Consider the following 25674-nt stretch of genomic DNA (forward strand, 5'->3'; position numbering starts at 1 on the left):
CGGGTTAGTAAAATGGTTTACTCTAACGAACAAGGTGTTTAAAATCAGAATTTGTAATTAAGTAATTAATTAATGAAAAATTAAATGTGTTTATTAGTATTTTTCAGCACGTGTGTCATAAGGAAGTACAATAATTTACATCAGAATTAATTTGAAAGCAAAAATGAAACAATATTAAGCCTTTATTGTTTAACACAGTACTACGGAAGTGAGCTGTGTCACTTTTGCATCAAAGATTTCAATTCTAATTTATATTTCTTTCCATCATATATACACCAGAGACAGCGTTCCAGAGATTAAAATATAACAATTTTCTGAAATCTTGACACATAAATCACTAATCTACATATTACATTTCTAAATATAATAAATTTGTGTATTTACAAAATCGAACAAATGTTATCACCTAAGTGAGTGTAGGAGGTGGGACCACAGAATGGATTCCTTGTGATGGCAAGAACCAATTTGCCAGAGTTCCATTGCGTTCCGTCACGCACCATTGTGTATTGGGTTTGTGGAAGAAGTTAGAGGAATTGGAAATGTAAGAACAAGCAGAAGCCGATGTAGAGACAGAATTGGAAGAACAAAACACTTTCGGGCTGGAGGGAATCAAAAGAATGTGTCATTTGGAGCAAAGAAATTTGTAAAAACAGAAACTTCTTTTCTGCTGTAATATGGCTGTCGGTAAACGCATCTTCTTGACATCCTTCTGATGCTTTTTTGCCTTCTGAGCCACGCTCTTGAAACCTGGTTTCCATTCGAAATGGTTTCACGTACAGGATGTTTCAAATTTATCTCCGTATGTGGTTTTAGTATTTCAGTTCCGTAATCCACAAGGCGGACATAACATTACAGCTCGGAAATCATCAAGTTCGAACTATCAACGAACCTGATTGATACTTTTACTCTTTTTCTGAATCTATAAGCGATTATTAGAACAATATCTTTAAAAAGTCGATGACTCTATGATTACAAATATTTATCTGCTTATTTACGACTATTTTACAAATAATTTCACGCTGAAAATCTTCCGAGCTGAAAAATATATTTAATTAGCATATAAATAGATTATTCTACGAATTTAAATCAGAAAATTTATCATCCTGAGGTATATTCTTTATATATCCTGTATCATAACGCATATCGACATAATATTATAAAATATATTCTGATGAATTCCCCCCCCCCCCCCAAAATCCCTTCCTATTTATTCCATGGTTCTATCGACTATATGTAATATTATTAGTTAAAATTCGAATAAATTTAATTTCTTTAACGCTTTGAAGAATGACAGCTCAATTTGAAGAGTCAGTTCTTGGTTCATGTTGTTTAGGAAAATAATCGCTGTTTATCGTGATAATTTTGTTTAAATCATAAATATTCTGTGTGGGAAAAATGCAAAGTTACTGAATGTTAAGCATGTGGTACATATGAAAGACCTCAGTCAGGACGTACAGCTCGCTGGCTGTGTGTCAAAAACATTTCGTAGCAAATATAAAACCTCGCAAAATAAACGAACCGTGATTCTGAATGCATAACGTCACCTGGCAATTATGTGACATCTCCAGGCTCCAATGTCGATCGGATAATCCACAGCTTTTGGAACGAATAAAATTTTATCAAGCAGAAGTTGCAAAACTAGAAGTGGCAACTCTCCCGTGATGTATAATTTATTCCGTACGATGAGCCTATTTTGAGAAAATAACACAGTAAAGTTGAAGTTAAATAAAGGTTGACATTTTTGAATCCCCTAGTATAAACCATAGGAAAGACATCTGGTTTCTGGTTATGAAATGGAATTCCACACACCGTAATATAAAATCAACTTATAGGAACAGATAACATGATTAATCTATCAAAACTAAAATTTCTCTTGAACAAACCATCTTTTAATAACGAGTTTGAACATGGCTGTCTGGTGGGGTGTTTCACCGTGTAATCTGACTTTTCAGAGACGATTACTGTCTCCATCATCAGGGTCTATTTCCGACGTCGGTCTGTCTGATTTAACAGTGTAGGTGTCTCTCTCAGTATCTGATAACGAAAAAGGATTTGTCCTTATAAACATTGTAACTTTAAAATCAAATTAAGAACTTTCGAAAGACTATGTATAAGAAAATACCAAGGAAATTAGTAAAACAATAACATCGCAAAATATATTTAGAGAATGACTATCCCATGCTTATAAATCTTTATCTACAGAAAATTTTTCTCGCAGAAGCCACCATAATTTCACACTCTACGTATTTCTTTATAGTATTTCTCATCACTTTTATTAGTGTCTCCCTTTCGAAGCATCCGTGTTTGCAACGCCGGCTGTGCGAGTGTGTGTGTGCTGACATAGGAATCTCACTGCAGGTCACCGTTTTTGGGGTCGGATCTTTACCACTTCAGTTACAGTACCAACATCTGTCGACCTCCCCCATCCCTAAAACTGTCGGAGTTTCAGATATTGCAAAGTCCTTGTCTTCTCGCTTCTCCTAACTCTAGAATATTCCTATATTTTCACTGCTATGAATTTTATGTGTGAAAGTTCAGCTCTTCTTCAAATGGATCCACATTATTATAAGATCAGTAAAGCCACGTCTAAGATATCCAGCAGTGCAGGGACTTGAGTTCTTGCGTAAATGTTCAACTTTAGAGGAATCCTTTATGATACTCAACTTCCTTTTTGTTCGAAGTGTCGATGAAAGGACTCATGTTTATTATGTACTACGTGTATTCAGGAATCTTGAAATATCAAACAGAATGAACTATGGTTAGGAAACATTTTTTATCGAGAACCTAATAACATTTTCAAAAATGTGAAAGGTTCTTCCATTTTAGAATTAAGAAAGGCGATGGCAGAATTAGAAATGTTTCGCTGAACAAGTTTAAAAAGTTTATTAACCCTATTTGAAACTGTATGTACCATCTGCTTTAACAATCAGAAAATGGGCATTTTGTTTTTTATGGATCTTGAACGATTCCTTCAAAAAACTCAACCTATTTGTTTTCTTCATGATAAAGAGTTGTGTTTTCTTTGAGGTACGGACTAAACCTTAAATATTATTTAGACGAGCTTTAACTTAAAATCGTTAATAATCTCCGTACATTAAAAGAGATACTTAATTGAAGAAATTCCCATTATTGAATATTTAAAACTGGTGACACACAAATATATAGTCATGCGGTGGACAGAACACGTAACATGCACATGGGAATGAGAAATGTATATAGTACTTAATACAATATATAAAAAATGTACCAATACTTTGTTATAAATGAGAGACAATGTTGAGGTATACATTAATAAAATAGTGTGATGTGGATTCAACAGAATCACAATACAGTCTAATGGTAGGTTTTGTGAACACGATAATGAACTTTCGGGTTTTGCAAGTGGAGCTGAGAATCTCTTCGCTTAGCTGAACGATTATCAGCTTCTAAAGAAGGACTCTTGTCCCTGGAGTTAATACTTTCTGAATATCAGTCTCAGGCTACATCCAGCAGTCAGATAAAGGACGATGTAAATCAACTCAATAGCCAAGTAACAAAGAACGACTTCAAATAGCACAGTCCTTCACTTTACCCAAACATCAGCTCGGATTTGGGTCTCAGACTAGCAACAGCGTGTGTAAAGCAGATAAAATCCTATTTCAGATCTTCTCTCTTTTTTTTTCTTTCGATTTTTAACGGTTTGTTTTCCCAAAGATCTCCGTGAGAATTTTACCACATCTCCTCAACCCACCGAAACTCCCTTTGACTGACTGCTTACGAATGTTTGTAAATCCATTTCTTTCTCTGCTTCGCTTTCTCAAGAAACTTATCAGGTTTTCTTACAATCGATGTGAACGAAATGAATGTCTGAACGGTATAAATGGATTGTCAGTACAGGTATTAAACTTATACATAAATTTACACTTTACTAGATTGGCTTTGTTATTCACACCACGAAGAAAATTTTGTTATTTTTTATTGTGAAAACGTAATAAAGTGGAGACGTAAGGAAATTCTTGTAAGATAAGATATTCATATTGTTTTATTTCAAAAGATATTTTAATAGATACAGAGAAATAAGATAGAAAAGCTAGAAATTTGGACACTCTAAAGTCTTTTATTTTGAATTTAGAGAGACATGTGACGACAAGGCCAATCTGTCCGTCACGACGGCCGCCGTCAGACGAGGTATCGACTGCGGTAACTGAATCTCGTATCGGTTTCGAGGTTCCGATACATCGACCGGTGCAAAGATTCCAGGACCCATTTTGGACATCGATTTAACTTAGGAAAGTAGGAAAGAAATAAGTTTCCACCTAGCAACCGCAAGAGAAAGTAACAGTTCCAGCAACTGTAACAAAACAAAGTGACAATTGATTTCCTGCAGCATGGTTGGCGTACTTGCTTTCACATGAATTTTACTGTGGAAAAAGGATGCTTCTGTCCTTCCAGGATTGTTATCGGTTTTTGCTAAGTTTTCCTTGCGAAATTTGTAGAATCAAAGAAAACAAGACCTGTATGATGTAAATATATATTTTACTTCAAAGAACGAAAATCTTTTCTAGGGACATGAACAAACGGGAAACCAATTTTTAAATTAAAAATATCTTTAAATTGGATATTAATATACAGACTCTCAGAGTTTGGTTAGGATTTATCTGATTTATGCCAGATTTGAATGCCGGACTTTTGAGCGTAGTAAAGCAAATTTGGGTCCCCTGATAAAACAGGGAACTACTTGACCAAATGGGTATTTCCTAAATATTCGAAAAGGTCTTGCGTTTACCATGTGACTAGGCAAACTAATTTAACGCAGCAGAGACATTTTAAAGATACTCAGGTAATCAACAAATTCTCCACTTTTCAGGGAACCAAAAGTTCATTTCTTTGTTCAAAAGAGCCTCAACGGTCTCTACCCAGATAGGTCCAATCAACACCCTCCAATCCTATTCCATTCAGATCTATTTTAATATTATCCTCCCATGTACGTATAGGTCTTTAGAGTGTTTTTTCCTTTCAGACCTCGAAACTAAACTTCATTCCCATTTCACATCTTCCAATGTGCGCTACATGTCCCGACCATCTCGTTTTTATTTATCTGATAATCGTAATAATATTTGGTGATCAGCGCAAATTATGGAGTTCCTCATCATGATGAAGGCAGCAAGGACTTCTAAAACGTCGGTAAACTTCTACCAGGCTACAAGGCGTAACACCCCAGAATAAGTAGGGAAGACAAAATTTTCTGAACTGTATTGCAGCAAGGATCGCCCTTAATTTTAAGGTGATTTTTTTTTGGATTAGCTTCTAAATAAAATTTTTGCCCAGTTGAAAACCTGACAAGAGGCTTTGGCTTGCACTAAAAGCAGTGAACGCTAAGTGATGACGCTCAGTATACTGTGGCGACACAAGTTTTCACCTCGCGACTGACATGGAGTCTGTTGTTCTCAAACAGGACAATGTCCATTGTTTCGTCTCGAGTTTGAAACTGTGTCTGGACCAAGTTATCTGTTTCCGTGGATAGCATCAGAACAGCGTTGAAATCTAACTTTGCAACAGCGTTGGTTACAACAAATAACAAAATACACTCGTCACTCTAGTGCTAAGAAACAAGTTGTCTGACAACGTCGTGGCTAAGTGGCAACTACTTGTATACCGTAATCGGGATGTTCCTGATTTAAATCTCGGTTAAGGGATCGGCTATCCTGAAAGGTCAGTCAGGATAGGCGGAATCCGTGTGGAGACTTAAAACCGCTACTTCCAGAATACGATGGAGCTCTGACTACTTTGTTGAGACTTCCGGTGGCTGAGATGATAACAGAACCTGGCTCTTTGCCTACTCGGCAGTCTTTAAATTAAAGAGACAAAATACACATTTGTACGATTTTTAATAGCGAAAGCGCCTAAAATTAATGTGGATATACGAGATTAAATACGTCATAAAGCCTTTAATTTTAGTCCATAACTAAAATATTTGATTATTTGCAAAGGCTAATGCTATCCCAGGACGCTTTAATAATTAAAGTCTTAAATTCGACCTTTTAGTTCCTATATAAGAATGTGAGAAGCTATTGCCCCCCACCCCCCACCACAGTACAACGCACTGATTTTTAGTGTTTTTACATAAGAAAATTTTAAATTATAGGATTCTAATATTGATTTTGACTAACGAGTAATTAGGTTAACACGCGAAAAATTATGTTTCATGTTATTCCTAACCATGGAAAGCTAGTATAATAATTAATATAAATGTTCTTCATCCGATAAATCTCCTGTTTTAATCTCGACTCCGAAATATCATACCTCGTCTTCACGAACAAATTTTACATTGAGGAGGTTTATAAGATATATTTTTAGCAGACATCAAGGCGATGAATTCAAAGGAGTATGTGATTGATGAAATGTATAGCAGACAAGGACTACATAAAAAATATGCAGAAATTTGTTCAGGTGACCTGAAAGTAAGAGACTGTTTGAAGATACAGGCGCAAAATGTTAAAAATAATTTAAAAGAAATAATATTTTGCGATGTTAATTGAATTAATCTGATTCCGCAAAGGAAACGGTGGATGAATCTGTTAAAAACATTCAAAGCGGTGGTGTTCACTCCATTATTACATCTGCAGAGTGCTGATAATACTCATGCAACTGAGGAACGTTATTTTGAACGACAGTACTGAACAGAGCATGCGCAGAGCGTGTCGTACTAAAGTCCCTCTCTCCGGATGTCCCTTCTTTTAGAAGCCAAGATAAATAACTCGGACAATACTATCATCGTTGGTCCTTCAGGGCACTAGCTGACCAAATATTTATGGAACACGTTTTCAATCACTTGCCTGTAGCGATGCTGCAAATCTCAAAAGTACCCTTATTTTTCTTGATCTGTAAATCTCCAATAAAACTGATATGATACAACTTTCCTTATATTATACCCTCAGGAATGAACACATATTTTGTTTCTATATTTTTCCTCTGTGTTTCTTTTCCCTCTAGCGCCGTTAAAACATGAAGTATAACAACACGGAGGTTATGTTTCTTGTAGACAACAGAGTCTTGTAATAAGGAGGGCTTTTGTGTTAGGCAATTCTGTCATCGACGCTTGTGGCATTTACCAGGAGTAAATATCCGATATACAATAACCCACGGCATACTGAGTACCCACTTTAACGTGCATTATACAAAAATTATTTACTGCATTCTATGAGGTAAATTTATGCTACAGAGAAAGGTAAGGATGCAGGTTCCAGGCCGATGTATCTGCTATGCATAAGAAAGAGCGAAGGGATGCAAAACCTTTGATACAATGATAAATAGTTACGTGCTGCAACGTGTCTTGCCTGAGGGAAATTTGTGAGGAATGTTCATACCACAGACAGTATTGGTAGGCAGACGGGGAATAAAATAGACCCAGGTCTTGAATGTGTTGAATTTCATCCGCAAGAAACTCAGAAATGATAAGGATGAAGCTAAAGGTCATGGGAACGAAAAGTAATTTTATTTCTTTCAAAACGAAAATATTCTGGAAAGGGTAATATATGCATTTTTGTAAAGTGATGGTTTGCTGAAAGTAGAAGTTAGTTCTGAAAATAAATTACTACTTAGAACCCAAAGCTCGTCTAAATAATATTTAAGAATTCAGTCCGTACCGCAAAGAAAGCACCACATGTCACCATTACAAAAATCAAGTGGTTAATCTGTTTAAGGATATAATCGCTGTAACACACATGGGAGACATGAAGCTGTTATACAAGAATTTGGTTGGGAATTCTCAAGGGAAAAGATCAGATGGAAGACCTAAGTGAAAATGGGGATAGTAACCTACTTCAGATATTTAATTTTTAAAAATTAATCTATTTGATGGACAGGAAAACAGAAAACGAATAAAAAGGTCTCATCACGATTTGTTATGAAGGAAAATTACGAGTACTAGAATATGCTTGTTACTAGCATATTGATTTTAAATTATTTATTAAGCTAGATATTATAATTTTAAGCGTTAATTTTAAGAGTCCATACTTTCTTGACCTGAATTAAATATGCCACTTTAATTCGCCGCCATAAAATTAAAATAGCAAATATCTGAGTTAGAAATCTGTTTTCTTTTAATTTAAGAGAGAAACTTCAGAAGTAACGTCATTGTTCAACACTTTTTATTAGAATGCACTAGTAAATGTTCTCACTTCGGTTTAATACGACTAAAATGAAACACGAAGAGAAAGTCTGACAATTTAATTTAAATCAAGGCATAAGCTGTAACTTTATTAATTCTGCTTTCCTGAGATTTCTAGGATACATAGCAGCAAAAGAGACTGTGTGTTGTATAACAGAGGAATTTTAATTGTAAAATTCCAGAAATAAATAGGTCATCCATGTAACAATGTGTAGATGTTTTGTTTCTTGTTGCCAAGGAAACTGTCGGAAAACAAAGTACAAAAGGGAACCTTCAACGCATACATACAATTAAATACAATCAAGTAAAATGTAGATTGATGCTACATCTGACTAATTCCAAGTTAAATTACAGTGTATTTATTAGAACTTCTTAATTATCTTTATAAAGACTAGGCGTATATTAATATAAACAAATTAATAACAACGTTACTATTGCTTTAAGATTCATTATCGTGTTCACAAAAGCCACTTACTGGATGTACGTTTTACGTTCGTAGTACGAAATCAGTGGAATCCAAAAAGGTCGTTAACAGATTATTCCTATAAGGATCCATTTTAAAATTATCACCTTGTGTGTAGTTGAGTCTGAAAAGTTAATCATTTTCCGTCTTTCCTCTCAAATTTTATTTGAATTTATAGTTTTATCAAAGCTCAATACGCCTCTTGCTAATTAAGTAATTTAAATTTAACGCCAGCAAAGTAAGTCACGTGAACTGCTTTCGTCTAACTTATTTCAACACAACCGGTAGTGATCTCTTGTGAACAAAACAATGGGCATTAGATTTTCATTAAAGGTAACGAATTTCTATGTTAGTCGGGCAATTATTAATTTTTCAAAAAGGATGTTTTATGAATTTTGCGATCAAATGTTTAACATTTGAGTTTCATATTCGGAGCGTCCTGGGTTCAAATATTGGCCCAAAAACTGGTTATGCTCACTTCGTGTTTTTTCCCAGTCCTTACAGACAAATGCTGAAGTAGTAGACCTATATTAAATTAGGTCAAAACTACTTCCTTCCAAATCCCTTCTAACGCATTATTCATTTAACGTCTATCATTCGTCGCTGTACGTTCTGAGATGCTGTGATATAGTCGTTAAATAAACAGGAATTAATAAGTAAGTTGACGAAAGTTCCCTTTAAAATCCTTTCCAATTCATTATTTACTAACCACATTATTCAATCGAATAAGAACATCGTTAAACAAATATAGAATAAACCTAAAAAAGAGAACTCTGATTTATATAGTTGATTAGTTGAGTAGGTTGTTGTCCTTTTCATTAATAGAAGAACCAAAGTTTCAGAATACGAAGTAACACGGAAGGTAAAACCAAGTTTCTCAGACCTAAGACTTCTCAAAGCAATGACGCAGTTGGAGGCTGTAGCCTGCATTGGAATGAATGTTTCTTCAGTGACAGTGATGAGGACACCATCTTGGGATGACTTCTGTAGCTTTGGATGAAAAGGATCCTGGCATCCTGAAGATGGGGAGAGGCTGTGGGGAATGTACAAAGACAGGAACAGAACGTTGGAAAAGAGAGGGCGCTAGAGATACGAAATTACCTCTATTTTCACTTGCAGGCAATTCCACTATTAAGCAACTCGTGTGGTTTGAGATATGCTTCTCTACACAGTCATACATTGCAGTGTAACAGTCCACAGTCCAACTTCCAGCACAGTTCCTACTGTAGTTCCTTCTTACATTGCAGAAATCTACGTAGTCTCATTTCTACAAACCTCAAGAAATTATGGAAGCAAGAAGCAGAGAAAGAACCAGCAAAGTTACAAACTTATAATTTCAGCATTAATAGTCATCATCATTATTAATGTCATAATACTTATAATGATATACTATTCTGAATGCACCAGAATTGAGATATTAACTATAAACTCACAGGTTTCACTGTGACGACCGAGTCATGTCGGTACAGTCTTTGCAAAAACGTAGTCATAATTGTATAATAATTAAACACATCACGTAGAGAGAACATTCCACGCAAATTTTAGCTTATGAGAACGAGCAATAACTATGTAATCTTTACACTGGATTCAGAGGAAATAGTTTAACGTGGAATTCATAGTTTACTGTTATTATTAATTCTCTTAACATAGTTTTCTTTACTTAGTACTTTTTCTATACCATCATTCAGACTTCAAGTTTCAGATCATACCTCTCGAACACAAGTCAGGATTATTGTCGCTTGACTAACTTTATTGAAACTGTCTTTTGAGTCATAAAACAGATAACAGACGGTTGTCTTCAGAAAAAGGCCTACAAACATAAAAGGCATCTTTTGTGTTCATTATCAGAACCGTACACTCTGTTATCACAAACGAGGCTCAAGCCATTGAGTAACTACAGCGAGACCATTTCATACTGTGTATTTTCCTTAACACAACAAACTAAGACGTGATAGTATTATCATTTTCATACGTGTAAGAGATTTTACTATAAAAATTAAGTTTAAATTAATTTATGTTCACTAATTCAATTTAGACGACATTAAATTCCATTAGCTAAGTTTATTCAAGATTTTAATCTCCGTCAAATTGTAACCAGCACTAGAGCAGGGCGTCTGGGAAGGTTTAGCACTGTTGTCACAAGTTGAAAGTTTGATGATTGATGATTCAAAGCATTATAAGTTCTACTACCAAGGTATATTCTCAACCCTACATTCGTCCACTTCTTTATTCTCAACAGAAAACAGAAAAATCTTTTCAAAGGTTAGGTTATGGCCTTTCATCTCTTTTTTTACATTTTCTTTATGCACGTTACCCCAGATCTACTTCCAAGAAACACGAAGCTAGATCTTGTGGTGTTTTATCAAGTCAGATATCACACAAAAGAAATGTCAGGAAAGAAAGATTCTCGCAAAATTTATGATATTTGAATGCAGGAGTTAAGAAAGCTATGTGAAGTATTGAACGACATAGTTCTCATCCTTAAGTTACATTAATGAAAATATAATATTCAGCCGTCCAGCAATTTAAATATAAATTTAATATGAATATTTCCAAAATATGTAAATAAATTACTGTAATTTATTGATGTATAAACAATAAGCTATAAATAGTAAGCATGAAGTTAGTTTTCCCTTGAACTATTTAAAACACAATGGTAACTATATACACCACCTAATTTAACATTCAGCAACTATGAATTTTGCCTATAGAGTATATTTTTTTTAGTTTCCTTTGATTCCCAGAATAAACAGCAATTGTTACTCTAAACAGCATTAATGAATAATTGTAATGGAGACTGCTTGTGTTTTCTTTCAGGTAGGAACCGAAATTACAATAATGTTTCTATATAAAGAACTATCCTATTTCCTCAGTGTCAAAACTGTAAGGTATACGTAACCCAAAACTTTCTATTCACCTCCAAGTTCGTAATATGTTACATGTAAGTAAACGATTCGTAATTAATAAAATAAAATAATTCAAGTTACTATGTATCATAATTCATTACTTATTTGCTATGGTACAGAAAATTCAATGCAGATTTCGTTCTTCCACCGTGTCCTATCTTGACTAACTGCATGGAGCAGAGTTCTTCTTGAGAAGTTAATTAACAATCACGTAGGTAGTAAAGTAATTCCTAGCAGTTTTTTTTCATTAAGTGATGGATAGAACCAGCTACTGACACCTAAAATGAGTTATTTTGATACCGTCCATATCTTCACTTCAATGTTTGATATTCACGTTAATATAATTATATCACGTATGCCAGCGTCTCCTACTTGAAAACTTCCTTGTAGGATTTTCAACGAAAACTATGTTTAAAATTATAATTTTCTTCAAACGTGCTACATTACCCACCCATCTAATCTTCCCTTATTTTGACGTTCAATAATCGTTACTTTCACGTACCTAATAAATATTTGAGTACAATGGCTTGGGTAAAATTAACGAAACGTGTAGAAGAATATTTTCCAGTGGAAACATGTAGCTCAGAGATAGATACTGACACTATAGAATCATCATCCCTTATTTTAATTTGTGATCAGAAGAATATAAATTGTAATAATCTTTATTCCAACGCATCTCCATTACTAAGATCAGTTAGTTAACGCTGTTAAAGCAAATAACCACTCTTTGCACTGAGAATCACATGACACAAAAATTTACAAAATGAAAATTTGCTGACTGTTAAAGCAGTTGATGTCAATGAGTTATCGCTGGGGTTTAACGATCGATTATTATTTGAAACAGGACTTATTATAGTAATTCAGGTCACGTGGCATCCGCTGCAGAATACAGAAATTCATTTGCAAGAAGAGGAGGGCTTGTGTTTAATGCGTCATACGAACTGAGGAAGGACCCCAATACAACTTGGAGTAGTGCAACAGATGGATTTACGATTCCCATGTGCTACGCGATAATTCAAAGCTCCCAAGACCGTCTGTCTCAGGAAAGCATCTTGTTCTCGCCTACTTGCTCGAAATCTTGTAATTGCTATTCGCCACCACTTGCCAACAATACCAAGGCCTCTTTCGCATGGAGAGACAAAAACATGGGCTGGCTCTTTGCTCTTACGAAGCCAGAGACTAGGAACTTTAGTTGCTGTGCATGTAAGCGAAAGCAAAGTCCCGTCCCAGCTACACGCAACGGAATAAAATTATTCCTCCTGTACACAAAACGGGCTAACTCCACTTCGTTCTTAGTTCAGTGAGAGGCGGTTAATAAATATTCCAATTTATTTTACAAATTCTCTATACGCAGTATATACAATAAACGCATAGTCTGTCCGTCTGTATACTTTATCTCCGAAACTAATAAATCAAATTAAAATATTTGATTTTTTCGCGGTGGTGATGATGATGTGAAAGTTGGTTTGGTTTGTGGCAACGTATGGATTTGTAGATGGATATGAAACTTCGGGAAGTACACGCGTCAACCCTGAAGATGAAGTCGGTATGTTCATCTGAGACCTTGGTAACTGGCCACGACGTTTTTACAACACACGTGACCTCCGAGTTCTGCTTCCAGAGCGTTGTAGGACAGGGATTGGTTGCTGACAAGACACACAGCAGCGTGTTTTATGATCATTAAGACTTGCATGTCGGGCTTCTTCTGTAGCGTTATTTGTGTTCAGTAGGTCGGAAGGTTAAGACGGCTTGGTGTTAAGTTTACGGTCGTCTTAAGATACATTAATTCTTTAATAAAGCTTCATATAGAGTGTATAATTTTAAATTGTGCAGAGAAGTGGAATTAACGTAATTGGTACTGTGGCAAGATGCCAGGCTTTCTCATAATATTGTAGGGGAACGAGTTGTACGAAGAAAGAAACTTGACTGAGTTCTTTTGTCCGACAGGTGGCAGCAGATGGTGCGAGGTGATTGGTAGTTGATTCGGCGTTTTTCTGCTCTATTTTATAATTATCAAGTAACAATTTTATCCAATTCAAATATCGTAATCAAATACGAATACTTTTATAATACGAAAATATTCCATCAACTAAAATAAGATTTGTAAGTTTTCGTTATGTTATGATTCTGTCACTAATTTTCGTAAATTGCATAATGACGAGCCTAAAAATTTGTATTTCTTCCCCAATATTGTCAATGTAATTAAATCAAGAAGACTGACCTAGACGTAGATGGGAGGATAATATTAGGTGGGATCTATCGGAGATAGGAGTTGAAGGAGACTGGATTTTGTTGGCCCAGGACAGGGTCCGGTGGAGGGCTTTGGTTAATTCGGTGATAAACCTTCGAATTCGGTAAGCTAGCTAGTGAGTTAGTCCCGAATTCCCCTAACGACACATGAACAACGTAAGGTAGAAAAATTTGTGACTGTAAGTAGCATGAAACTCAGAACAATTGATTTGTTTTATCAGCTATAGAAATGACTGTGTGAAGTGTAACATCTCTGCTGTTAGTGACGACTTCTGTAGTAAATAAATATCAAAACTATTTTTGGGATGCAAGACAACAAAGCAGGCATTAGGGAACTCTGGCGAACAACAAATTGGAATATACCTTTACACCCTTGTCTGCTATTGCTCACTATGATAAAAAAAAATTAATTTGCATTCAAGAGATGGTGATTCTCAGAGTCTGCAGTACCAAAATAGCACCATAGAGGCGCTATGGTGTGCGAGATAAAGTACTTTCCCTCCTCGTAGTTCTGCTTTGGAGCCATTAATTCGCCTTAATGGAGACACAGGCTGTTAGGTGCACTCTTCTGCTTTAATTCCATCTCTGAGAACTTCAGATTCGGAATGTCGATAAGGAGCAATTTAGCTAAGAAAACAGACAGGAACTAGGCCTTGTGGAATATTGCCTTTATATACACACTTCTTGAAACATAAGTATGTAATAAACGTTCACGAGTTTTACACTTGAATCAGAAGTTTCTTTTATGATAATTCGTGGTTAAATATTATTTTTAATCTTTAATATTGATAGAATAATATAATATGTGAGACAAAGACTACTTATATATAAGGAGAAACATGAGGGTTACAAAATTTGATAATCTTGATGATGAAAATTTGGATGGCATAACAATATTGGAAAGGTGTATTTTTTGTAGTACTAGGGCAGAACGCTCCTTTCGGAGCTCCTCGGAGGGGCTGGTCAAGTTTTTAAAAAGCAACCAACCCCTTCGGGGGGGGGGGGGGGGTTGGTTGCTTTTTAAAATCTTGTGTAAGAAACTAAACTAAACCCCCCGAATGGAGGGTTAAAACACTTGACGTTTTAAAATCCTAAGTAAGACACTAAACTCGGCATTGTTGTGGAACACAACAATGCCGAGTTAGTTTATAGTTGACATTGTTGATGACGTCATTCTTTGACGACAAATTGGTTGACGACAACGGGGAATCACAAATTTTTATAGTAGACAGAAACACTCCAAAGGTGTTCGTTATGCCACATCACAGGCAACCAAGGGAATAACAAATGCAACAATAATATTTCTTATAATTGTTGCAACAATGTGCTCTAATGTAATTGTCATATAAATGCGATGAATATTAGACATGAATGGGTCTATAAATTTTTCTTGCTTACTCTAAAGAGTAAAGAAAACCAAATATTCATTGAATTTATTTACCAGCTGAGTAACTATCAGCTGGTAAATGTGACCTATATACCATAGAAAAACTTCTTTTCTTTCGTACAATGCCAAAAAATTTTCAGCCGATAACAGCCACGTTTGAGTTGAACGAATGTTAATGGGTTTCGAGTTTGCTTTCTTTTATATTTAAAACTTCCTTTCCTTATATTAGGCAAACATCCAAGACAACCTTTACTTCTAAAGGGCTGTCTTCATCCAATTTGCATTGAAAGTTGAAAATACGAAGTTTAAAAGAAGCGTACTTCGTATATATTTTTGAAACAAATTTTACAGTAAATGGAACAACTCTTGTAGCATAAACGTACAGGAAAATACAAACTGTATTGGACTTTATGTTTTAATTCCAAAACAAAAAACGTAGTTCTCTCCATGCTTCAACTGAATCCTATTAAATTTAACAGCGATTATGTTTGAGAGAATGAGTTAATAACACACGCCCACCTTCCCACATTCACGACTTTATAATTTCAATATAAATTTATGATTATAATTTCCACATTAAAATATTTAGTTAAACTGTTGTGTCATAAATATTGGACCTGTATCCCAGAAAATAAAACACTTTGCTGTCCTCCATATTAACTTGACCTTAACTGGAGTAATGTAATATAAATAACGTATTCGACCTTTTACTTTCAAATACACATTTGACATCAATTTCGTTTTGTTTATATCAAGAGAAAAATTCAGAAAGAAATACGAATAAAAACGCCATCATGAAAATGAAGCACAAAATACATGGAATAAAAATAATTTAATTGCACTGTAAAGAAAAATAATACATTTTATTTGGGCGGTGAAAGTTAACAAAAGGTAAAAATCTAAGAGAACATTTATTATATAAAGATTCAGAAAAAAAGGATTCTACTAGTAACATTATTTGGAATCGGAAAATATCAAAACAGATGAAGTTAAGTTTAGTAAACCGAATAGAAACTTTTGTTTGGTTTCCTGAACGTTAGGTATGTACTGGGTTCTATACATCTTGTTACAAATCTGTATAGTTTTAACGTATTTCTTCATTGACTGCAATAAGAGCTGATAAACAGTGCGTTAAATCTATGAGGAATTATAATTTTAAGTTTACTCGGAATTTCAGTTATTTTATTTAATCTAAACATCAAGCTATAGACTGAAACTTCCTCATTTCTGGGTTAGGCAGACCATCTTTATAAAGAGAATGATGGATAAATCCAATTTTCCTCAGTGGATGGTATCCAGTCAGCCATTTGTAGGAAGATAAATTTGTCTCGATAAAGGAGAACACGTTTCTTTTAAATGAGTTTCTCAGATTCAGTGGTTACCAGGCTAGCCAATTCAGTGATAAAAAGACTGAATCACATTCCTCCGGCACCGCTATTAAGTTGGAAACTGAGTTTTCCCAAGTGAGAGCACATAGTTTTTCTCAGTCACTTCAAACACATAATAATAACAGGGCCACATGTGATATCTAAACGTGAATTGGAGGATAATATTAAGATGGATCTCAAGGAAACAGAGTCTAAGGATTTGACCTAGATTCAAATGCTTCAGGACGGAATTTAGCGTTGGCCACTGATAAAATTTGTTCCATAATTTACAGGACATTTCTTGAAGAAGTAAGGAAATATCATTGTCTGAAGATGCAGCTGATTACTGACACTCGTCTGGTAACAGCAAGAATATTTATGAAGACAACCGGTAAATATGCTGATATTCAAACTGAGTGCCTCAGAGATACAAGTTTGTTACGTTATCGCTACACCAAAATTCTCGATTTATGACTTCGACATGGGGGTAAATTTACTTTTAAGTATTGGGAATATATACACAGAAGAGATAATAGGACGTATTATGTATATTTATAATTTATGTTTCTTTCAACAGAAATTCACAAACACCCACCTGTGATCTGAAATCTTATACCAAAGGACATGGGAACTAATATTTATGTCCTTTTAAAATCATTAACAAAGAACATAGTAGAAGGTTATTATTTTCAGAGAAATAAAATCATTCGAGAGTTGTTATATATCGTTTCCATAATCGTGTGCCTTGAAGCTTTTGAAACGTGCAGAACTATTTTCTTATAGGACGCGGTGTGTGTTTGTGTAAAGATCAAAGGTATGTAAACATGAAGGAATTATGGGGCTTCTATCCTATTTTCTTCTTCTCAGAGTATATGTAAATATGATAGAAGCAATAAGTTAAAGAACTCAGAGAAAGACCCAAAAGATACAGGCCTAAATGGAAAATGTTTTAAGGATTTAGATTTCTGTGAGAGAGGATTTATTTTTGTTTTGGTGGATTTTTGCTGGATTATCGTAATTCTTCTGCAAAAGATTTTATGTTTGTGTTATCTCGAGAAAGTGGTTTTGATAATTCTGTTTTTACAGATTCCATGACATTAATTTCTAATGACGTTAAAACTTGTGAAAACCCAAGCCCAATTTCACACAAGTACACGTATCTTTAAAAAATAATCATGTTTCAACTGATAAAGATCTACTAAACGTTGCTAAGACAGTCATTTAAATACCGTGGATTTGTTAAAAATAGACGATCTAAACCATTTCAAAATGTTTAGCCTTCCCGCAAAAAGTTACTGATTTGAATATTCTAATCGAATCCAGTCCCCTCGGGGTAACGCACAGGGGATAACAATTTTATAAATCATTGGCGTCTTGGGAAATTAAGTAACTTGAAGTCTACGATAAATTTTCACATTGGATATTAAGTTACAACTCAGTTTCCTTTAATAACAAATAGGAAAGCTTTAAAGATATAAAAATAATTATTTTCTTTGCCATTCTGTAAACTTAAGAAAGACCATTTGCCTTTATTCAAAAGTGTTTTGTAACAATTTTTGTGCCACAACGCTGACACTACTGTGCTTTAAAAACAAATTAGATTATAATCCACAGTTCGAAAATGTCGGTAATTCGAAACTTCACACAAATATAAGAGCGTGAGTTTGATATTACGATGAAGGAAATATGGCAGTAGAGCGCAAGGAGCCAAACAGTTAATTACAGAGCCTGTCTCAGGCTGTTTAATTTTCAACGCTAATAAAAACGAGGCCATTTATCTTATCGGCTTTTTTGGCAAGCAATGTGCCAAGGAAATTACACTATCTACTCGACTATGTAGCCAGTTAAATTATATAGTGCTAAAATCTGCCGCTAGTGCTAAAACAAGCAATAAAAGCTTGTTTTTATTCATCGGAGTTAAATTTTAAAGCAAGCAAGATATGAATGATTTATAATGACATATTTTATTATTTTAATAATTGAAAATAGTTTATCAAGCGTCTTACAAAATCTAACTTTTAATTCATCTCAATTAAATATGTAAACAAAGTAAGCTATATATAACGACCGATTTGTTTGTTTAATAAAATAAAAGTATTAATAAATAATGTTTACGATTATGTTGACAAATATAAAAATTATAGAATACGAACTCGATATTTTTCTAAGTGATGCTTTAAAATATTGTTATAATCTTTTAAATTTTTGTACCTGTAACTTCTTTTATGCAATCAAATATGAACTACTGGATCTAATAGCTCTCTGAAAACTGTATTCCATTTTATTCATCATTGTAACTGACTTTAAAACAATTCTGAGTTGTCCTAAACAAAGGATGTAAATTAGGGGTGATTTGTATCAGGGTGTTGATCGGAATAAGTATGCAAGACGGAGATGAAGTTATAGAAAGTATGAGAAAATTTCATAACAAAGAACTTAATAATTTTCACGCTTCACGAAATAAAAAAATGAGATTGTAACGGAATATTGATGGCATGGGACATGAAAAATAAATACAAAATTCTGGTTATAAAAGAAGAAGGGAAGAGATCACTTGGCAAAACTTGAAATAGATAGAATGATATTAAAATTGATTTCTAAATTATAGGGTGTGGAAGGATGGACTACATTTATCTGGGTCACGTTAGTTACAAGTGGCGGTTTCATGTGAACATGGTAATGGACCTTTGAGTTACTTATAAGGCGACAAAATTCTTGACCAGATTCTGAAGAAACACTACGGTCGGTGAAATTAGTTACTACGTTAAATCGAGTATCTTGTGATGAAACCAATTTAATAATTTTACTTATCATACAAAAGAAAGGAATTCCATACACACACACATATTGATGATATCACATTAAATGTACTCACCAATACTCGCAGGACATATTACAGTTGCCACAACAGAATTTATCAACACTTTTGTCTACAATGAAGTACAATATTTATTAATTTAATACCGATAATTGGTAAATTTTCCTACTAGAAATAATGTTTATATTATTATTTCTATAAAGAAAGACCACACGTAAATCTATATCTACCTTACGACGTCACAAATGTATATAGGGGCCATATTTAATCGAACTATCGAAAATGATCGATGCTATAAACTAATATCCAGTCTGAAGTCTGTAGGCAGAGATATGTAACTTCACACAAGACGAGAGTAACACTGTCTTACGAGGATTTCCATTAATTCTTATCTCGGAAAAGGGAGAGGGGTAAAGGGAGATCAGTGACAGTAGGAGACGATCTCAATTGGCTTTAATTACAGAACAAATACGAGATGAGTTACATTGTCTCGTCCAAACTATCGTCTCTTTCTCTTCTGACAATAAATGGGCTTGGTTCATTAGAAATATCACCCGCGAGGCATCAGAATGCTGACAAGGAGTAGAATAATAGACGTAATATACATGTTAAAGTCTCAAGGTTAATAGTACATGACACTGCATAATCGCGTGTTTAATAAATAACACTCCACCCGACAGCGGGAGTACACTGCCTTCATTCTTAACCACAACAGATGACGGTTTGTGGTTATCTTCACGCCCCAGCCATTTTAACCCCGAGAAAACAGCCTCCTGTACCAACTGGATAGGAGATCGAGTCCCAGTGTCATACTAGCAGCGATACCTAAATAAACATCTCTTGCACTTGCCGGGAATCTAACCATGGTCCTTTACGTTGTAGTAAAGTCACGTTACAGACTCGGCTAAACGGATTGACTAACGACGCATGTAAATAGTTGTTCTGAAAGCTAGTAAATGACGCTGTATCATTTTAAAATGTTATTTAGAGTCAATTGAGATGAAACGGTGATTATTCAGAGTGGAAAGTTGCGGAAGGAGTAGTAATTGTGTGGTAAACTAAATAAAGGTGTGTGGATTTTAGAGGTTACTTATTTTCGTTTGAGACGAAAATATATTATACCTGGCGAGAAACCAACCATTGGACTACATTCTTAGCCAGATGCATCCAGTATACAAATTTCACACTGTGTTGTTCCAAGAGTTGTTTAATGTTAATCTTAGACCAATGTCAACAGCTTTCATGAGGCACTTTCTTTTAAACTTTGTATTAATTTATTATTTTCTATGTGTGTGCGAAGTTCAATCAAACATCAGACTTGATTTTGTAACTCTATATATTGTAAGAGTTACAGAACTTTTCATTTTATAATTTTTTGTATCACTGAAAGTTGGGTTAAATTAGTTGGTTACATAATGCAAATTATGCTGAAGTTCACAGGAGTTCAGCAATATAATTTTGGCACTGGAATGACGTAGCTTTGAGTTCTTAACACGAATACTCTGGGGATTTATTTAGTCACTCTAAAATACATGTTTACATATTCACATGCGAAACATAATTAGAACTTGGCATATTGTTGATCAAACAGTTATGCAACATTTCGAATTATCTTTCGCGTTTGATGGTTTGTTCATAAATCCATCATTAGTTTGCTGTTCGATGCAAATGCAGACGCTTGAGCTGGGATTAATTAGTAGACCATCATTCAGTATCGTCTATGTGGGATTCTCTCCAATAAGGCAGAGTAATTAAATGAGACAACTTAAGAAATGGGTTGAAATATTGTTTACGTAAATATACGTGGAACTATGTGGAACACAGTGGCATAACTTATTTTTCCATTAGAATGAAATATGTATTTTTCAAAACATTTTCTATGTTCGTTTAGAATTTCAGTAGATTTAGGTTATTTACTAATGGTATTTAAAGACGTAGTTCATATAATGCCACATTAAATGGAAAGATTATCATTTAATGGTGAATAGAAAAGGGTTTGAAAAGAGGCGATTTTGGACTATTATAAAATTACTGTCTAAGCATTCGCCTGGGCAGACAGATAAAACTCCCCCCTCCACCCACCTCGAAAATCTCAATCAGGATAGACGATCAAATGATCGGTTACTAACGAATACAAATCTGATCAGCTCGTTGTGAATATTATAACTTGATTTATTAAAAGAAAGGACAGATCAATGAAGAAATTTGATGTAGCCTCCGTAACTTAGTGAAGGAAATAATGGAGGAAGAGATGGATGTAAGAAATACACAAATAAAGAATGAAACAAACAAGAAAGAAGGGAGAAATGGGGGGAATAAAATGAGAAAACAATAAAGAAATGTGTAGGAAAAAGAGGAAAGACTGAGAAATATACGATGAGGAGAAAAATAAAGAAACAAGCAACAATTAATGAAGGTGGTAAAAGAGGGCGACACGAAGAAGGGAATAGAGAAGGGAGGGAAGAAAAATGTGTGACCAAGAGCGACAAAAGAGTCGGAAGGAAATAGAAAAAAATATGAAAGAATGGATAAATAGAAAGAAGAAAAGTGAGCGAGAAGTGTGAAAGAAACAAGCAAACAGGGAAGAAAGTCTGAGAGAAACAGAAGCAAGTCAATATCGATGTTGTTACTGCACCGAAATGTATGGCTCACACCAGGGCAGTCGATACTAAAGAGAGGGCTCTCGTAGCATGCAGAAGGGTTGGCTGCTGTGGGTTAAAGCGACGGCACTCCGTCATGGCGGCGTTGTATTGGCAGGCATCCGTCACGAACACGCAGAAAGCAGCACGAACTGACTAAGACGTATGACACGGCCGTTATTGGATACCCTGGCGCGGTCACTTCTGCTTTATTACGGACTGTCTGTCTGACTGACTCACTTGCTAATTGCTTCCAGTGCCAACGGAGAAGCATCATTATCAGCAGTTAATAAAACAGCCCATACACAACATGCATTCAGCTTTCATTTCCTGTAATTAGTACAGACAAATAATATTCGCTGTTTAAAATATATGACAGCAGAATTTACAATTAACCCTTTGAAGCTGAAGCAAGTCTAAATAATTTTCAAGAATTTAATCCGTAAAGCAACGAAAGCACATTTAACAATTACAAAAATCAATTGGTTAATGATGTTTAGAGAAAAAAATTACTGTTTACAGTTAGAATCATACGAAACACAAATACATAATTTAAAATTACTATGACTTAAAGCAGCTGGTACGTATAGTTACCACTAGGCTTCGAATGGTTGAAATTAAAATAATATACTTGCCATAGAATTATACGAAACGTTGCTGCAGAGTGGTTAGCATTGAAACTTGGTTTTAAAATAAAATATATATGATTATTCCCAATTAAACATTAATATCTCCTTCAATATTTGTTACATTATTGAAATAATCGTGCAAAAGATGCAGATATTTTACTTCTGTTTTATTGTGTTTTGAAATAAGAAACGAATATAATTATATTTTGGTTCATGTTGTTCTGTAAAGACGATTAAAGCATTAGCGAATAAATTCAATTACACGCCAACAAATAAACAAATCTTAGATCACAAATCTGTTAGGTAACAACGTTGCCATTCCTTCATAATTAGATTAAAATAGCTAGAAAAAATTCTGCTCCAGCATTGGAACTCGATACTAAGCCAATTTCAGAAAACTGTTTCTTAGGAAAAGAAGTTAAAGGCTGTCAACGGAAGAATTATTTTCCCTTGGCATTCTACGCGTGAGTCAAAGTTTCAAATATTAAGAATCAGACCCCTGTTCTTACTACATTACAAAGGATGTGACATCAAAATAAAATGTTAAAATAGAGGAACAAAGTCATCGGGCAGCCTATATTCACTGCAGGTCACCCCGAAATAGTCCCCGGGACGATCAATCGGCCGAAAAATTGCTTCACCTCTCCTCAGAAAAAGAATTGCCGCTAGCTTTTCTCTTATCATCATCCTCTTTGCTTCATCCTATACTTCTTATATCTTGCAGTTCTTCTCAGTGACTGGCACATACTCGGGTTGTACCGTCAAGAATGCAACATGATTAAGCGAAGGAAATTCTTCTGTGGCGCCATTTTATCCCTGTCAACATGGCTCGCATAGTTTAGCGCGATTTCTGACTGAGCATGACGTCATACAACCCCCATCCCACCCCACACACGGGTGTGTATCAGTATATAAAATGACCAGTCACTATACCAGTTTACTCATGACAGTTTCTCTTAACGTACGACCCCACTTCAGACAGCGACACAATAGTTGATAAAACACGTCCCTCAATTTAGTGTTTGTTCAGGCACGCACAATAAACACATCACTCAACATTGATTTCAAAATCCACAGTTAAAGGTGTTAATTTGCTTTGATTCCCGCAAAACAATTTTGGAGCTGACGTGCAGAAGAGTTTAACACACCCTTTCTCTACCTCAAATCCCCGAGAGACTGTTTAATGGCGCACAGTGTGGTGGGTAATTTTAAGCTAATTTATCTGTAAATAAATCGTCGCTTGTCAGTGAAAGTTTTAATACAACTTAATTGAACGTGTACTACGGTGCAAAGAAATACGTGCGCGGGTAACGCAATGAAATACAATTGCGAAAATTTTGGTAGGCAAATAAATAATTAGTAATTTGTTTTACCTACTTAACGACTGTGTTTGAAGGTAAGATTTTTTTTTCAATGAGGTTTGAAGTGATCATAATTAATAACAGGCATGAATTAGACAGGATACGGTTGTGATAAATTAAAATTTACTGAGGCGGTGTTCACTTGAGAGACTGAGGAATACCACCGAAAAACTATGAATTTTGCAACTAGGTCGGAAAAATTTCGAATAGGGTATCTCCAGACACACATAAAAGTAGAAATCACTTTTTAAAGGATCAAAATGTTCATCACCATAGATATAAAAGATCACCATCTAACATTTTCTTGTAAAGTTGCTCGTCTAAAGAAATAAATCAGACCTTGCCGCAAAGCAAACACATTTCCATTACAAGGATCAATGTGTTAATAATGTTAAGAGAATTCTGGGAAAAATAAGAAGCCCATAAGCGCACGATGTTGGAGAAATTTGGAATTACTAATTAGTAAAACAGGTGGTATATACAGTTACCACTACGTTATAAATGGTTAAAAAATAAGATGTGAGAATGTGAACTGAAGGCATCTGGGTCAGGAAAGGGTCAAACTAAGGGCATTTGTAAACACAATAATGAAAATTCATGTTCCAAAAAAGAAGAGTGTTTCCTATTTATATTTATATAGCTTGTTTAATGACGATTTCAGTGTCACGCACTATGTAGCATCAAGTAAAAGAATGATATTGAATAATGAATAGGAAATAATGTAGAAGGAAGTGGTCGTAGCCTAATATTTGGTACTATATCGGCATTTGCCTGAAGAGCCTGAGTAAAAACAAGAAAAATCTCAATAAATACAGCCTGTTTCCGGGCCTATATTTGAAGACGGGGACTTTCGAATATAAAAGAAGGAGTGCTAACCAATTAAATCCTTTGACCAGGTGACTAAATGGAATACTGTTAGAGTCTCAAGGGAAAATCATCTACGAAGAGTTGGTAAGCCAGTGTATGGATGGATGGATGGAGTTGTTGTAGCGTGCAGTATAATGCAGTTTTATCCAACATGTTGATACATTTGCTACGCTTCGGATTTGTGCGAGGGTCACTAGAGAAGTTTGAGACATGGAGTTTGGGCGTCAGAGCGAACGGTTGTGGACGCATAACTTCAAAGTACAATTCCAAGCCATTAGAATGGTTTCAGTTAACAACAGTTCTCTATCGGCAAGTAGAAGCTGAAACGTGTTACTCGCTGCTGCAGTCCATCAGGCTATCTGCAGCTTCAGATGGATCAAGCACTTCTGTACGGTGTCTCTGTAAGGATAAATGGATCAAATGGGATGCAGTCTCCCTAAATTTTTAGACATTTCCCGGGACTTTACGGTACTACAGACATGAAGATCATGTCTGAAATATTAAGAGAGGAATGGACGATCGATCCTATAAGTCATGAAAACCGCTAGAGTAAAACCTTTTTAATCAAGGATAAATCATAATTATCATACAGAGACATTAAGGAAATATCATATACTACTTTACTAAGTATTTATATAATCTTAGACAATGTATTTAATATCAGGAAGATTATATGTCGTCGCCTGTTTTATAGCATGGCAGAACACCAAAGAACAGACTTGTACATATCTAGAGACATTGTCGGCAAACAGTCTGCAAACAGGTTTCGTCCGTGTTTGCAAACAGTCATCAAAGAAATATTCGGTGTTTCTTGTTTCACGATGAAAATAGTGTTTTT

General features: G+C 34.9%; 1 protein-coding gene across 2 annotated transcripts in view; it reads right to left on the minus strand.

The window, feature by feature from the left end:
- LOC110831532 (lachesin) overlaps nucleotides 1-25674 on the minus strand; it is a 165780-nt gene that overhangs the window by 95213 nt on the left and 44893 nt on the right. The window contains exon 1 of one of the 2 annotated variants that reach the window (XM_022067638.2): nucleotides 19398-19706. The exons of the other annotated variant lie outside the window; for it this stretch is intronic. The gene's annotated coding sequence lies outside the window, so the exon portion shown is untranslated. Of the gene's footprint in view, nucleotides 1-19397; nucleotides 19707-25674 lie in introns of those variants that run through there. 2 annotated transcript variants of the gene reach the window in all.

Source organism: Zootermopsis nevadensis, unplaced genomic scaffold (assembly GCF_977971745.1).
Source record: "Zootermopsis nevadensis isolate Lab colony 2312 unplaced genomic scaffold, Znev_1.0 Znev_ptg000007l, whole genome shotgun sequence".
NCBI lineage: Eukaryota > Metazoa > Arthropoda > Insecta > Blattodea > Termopsidae > Zootermopsis > Zootermopsis nevadensis.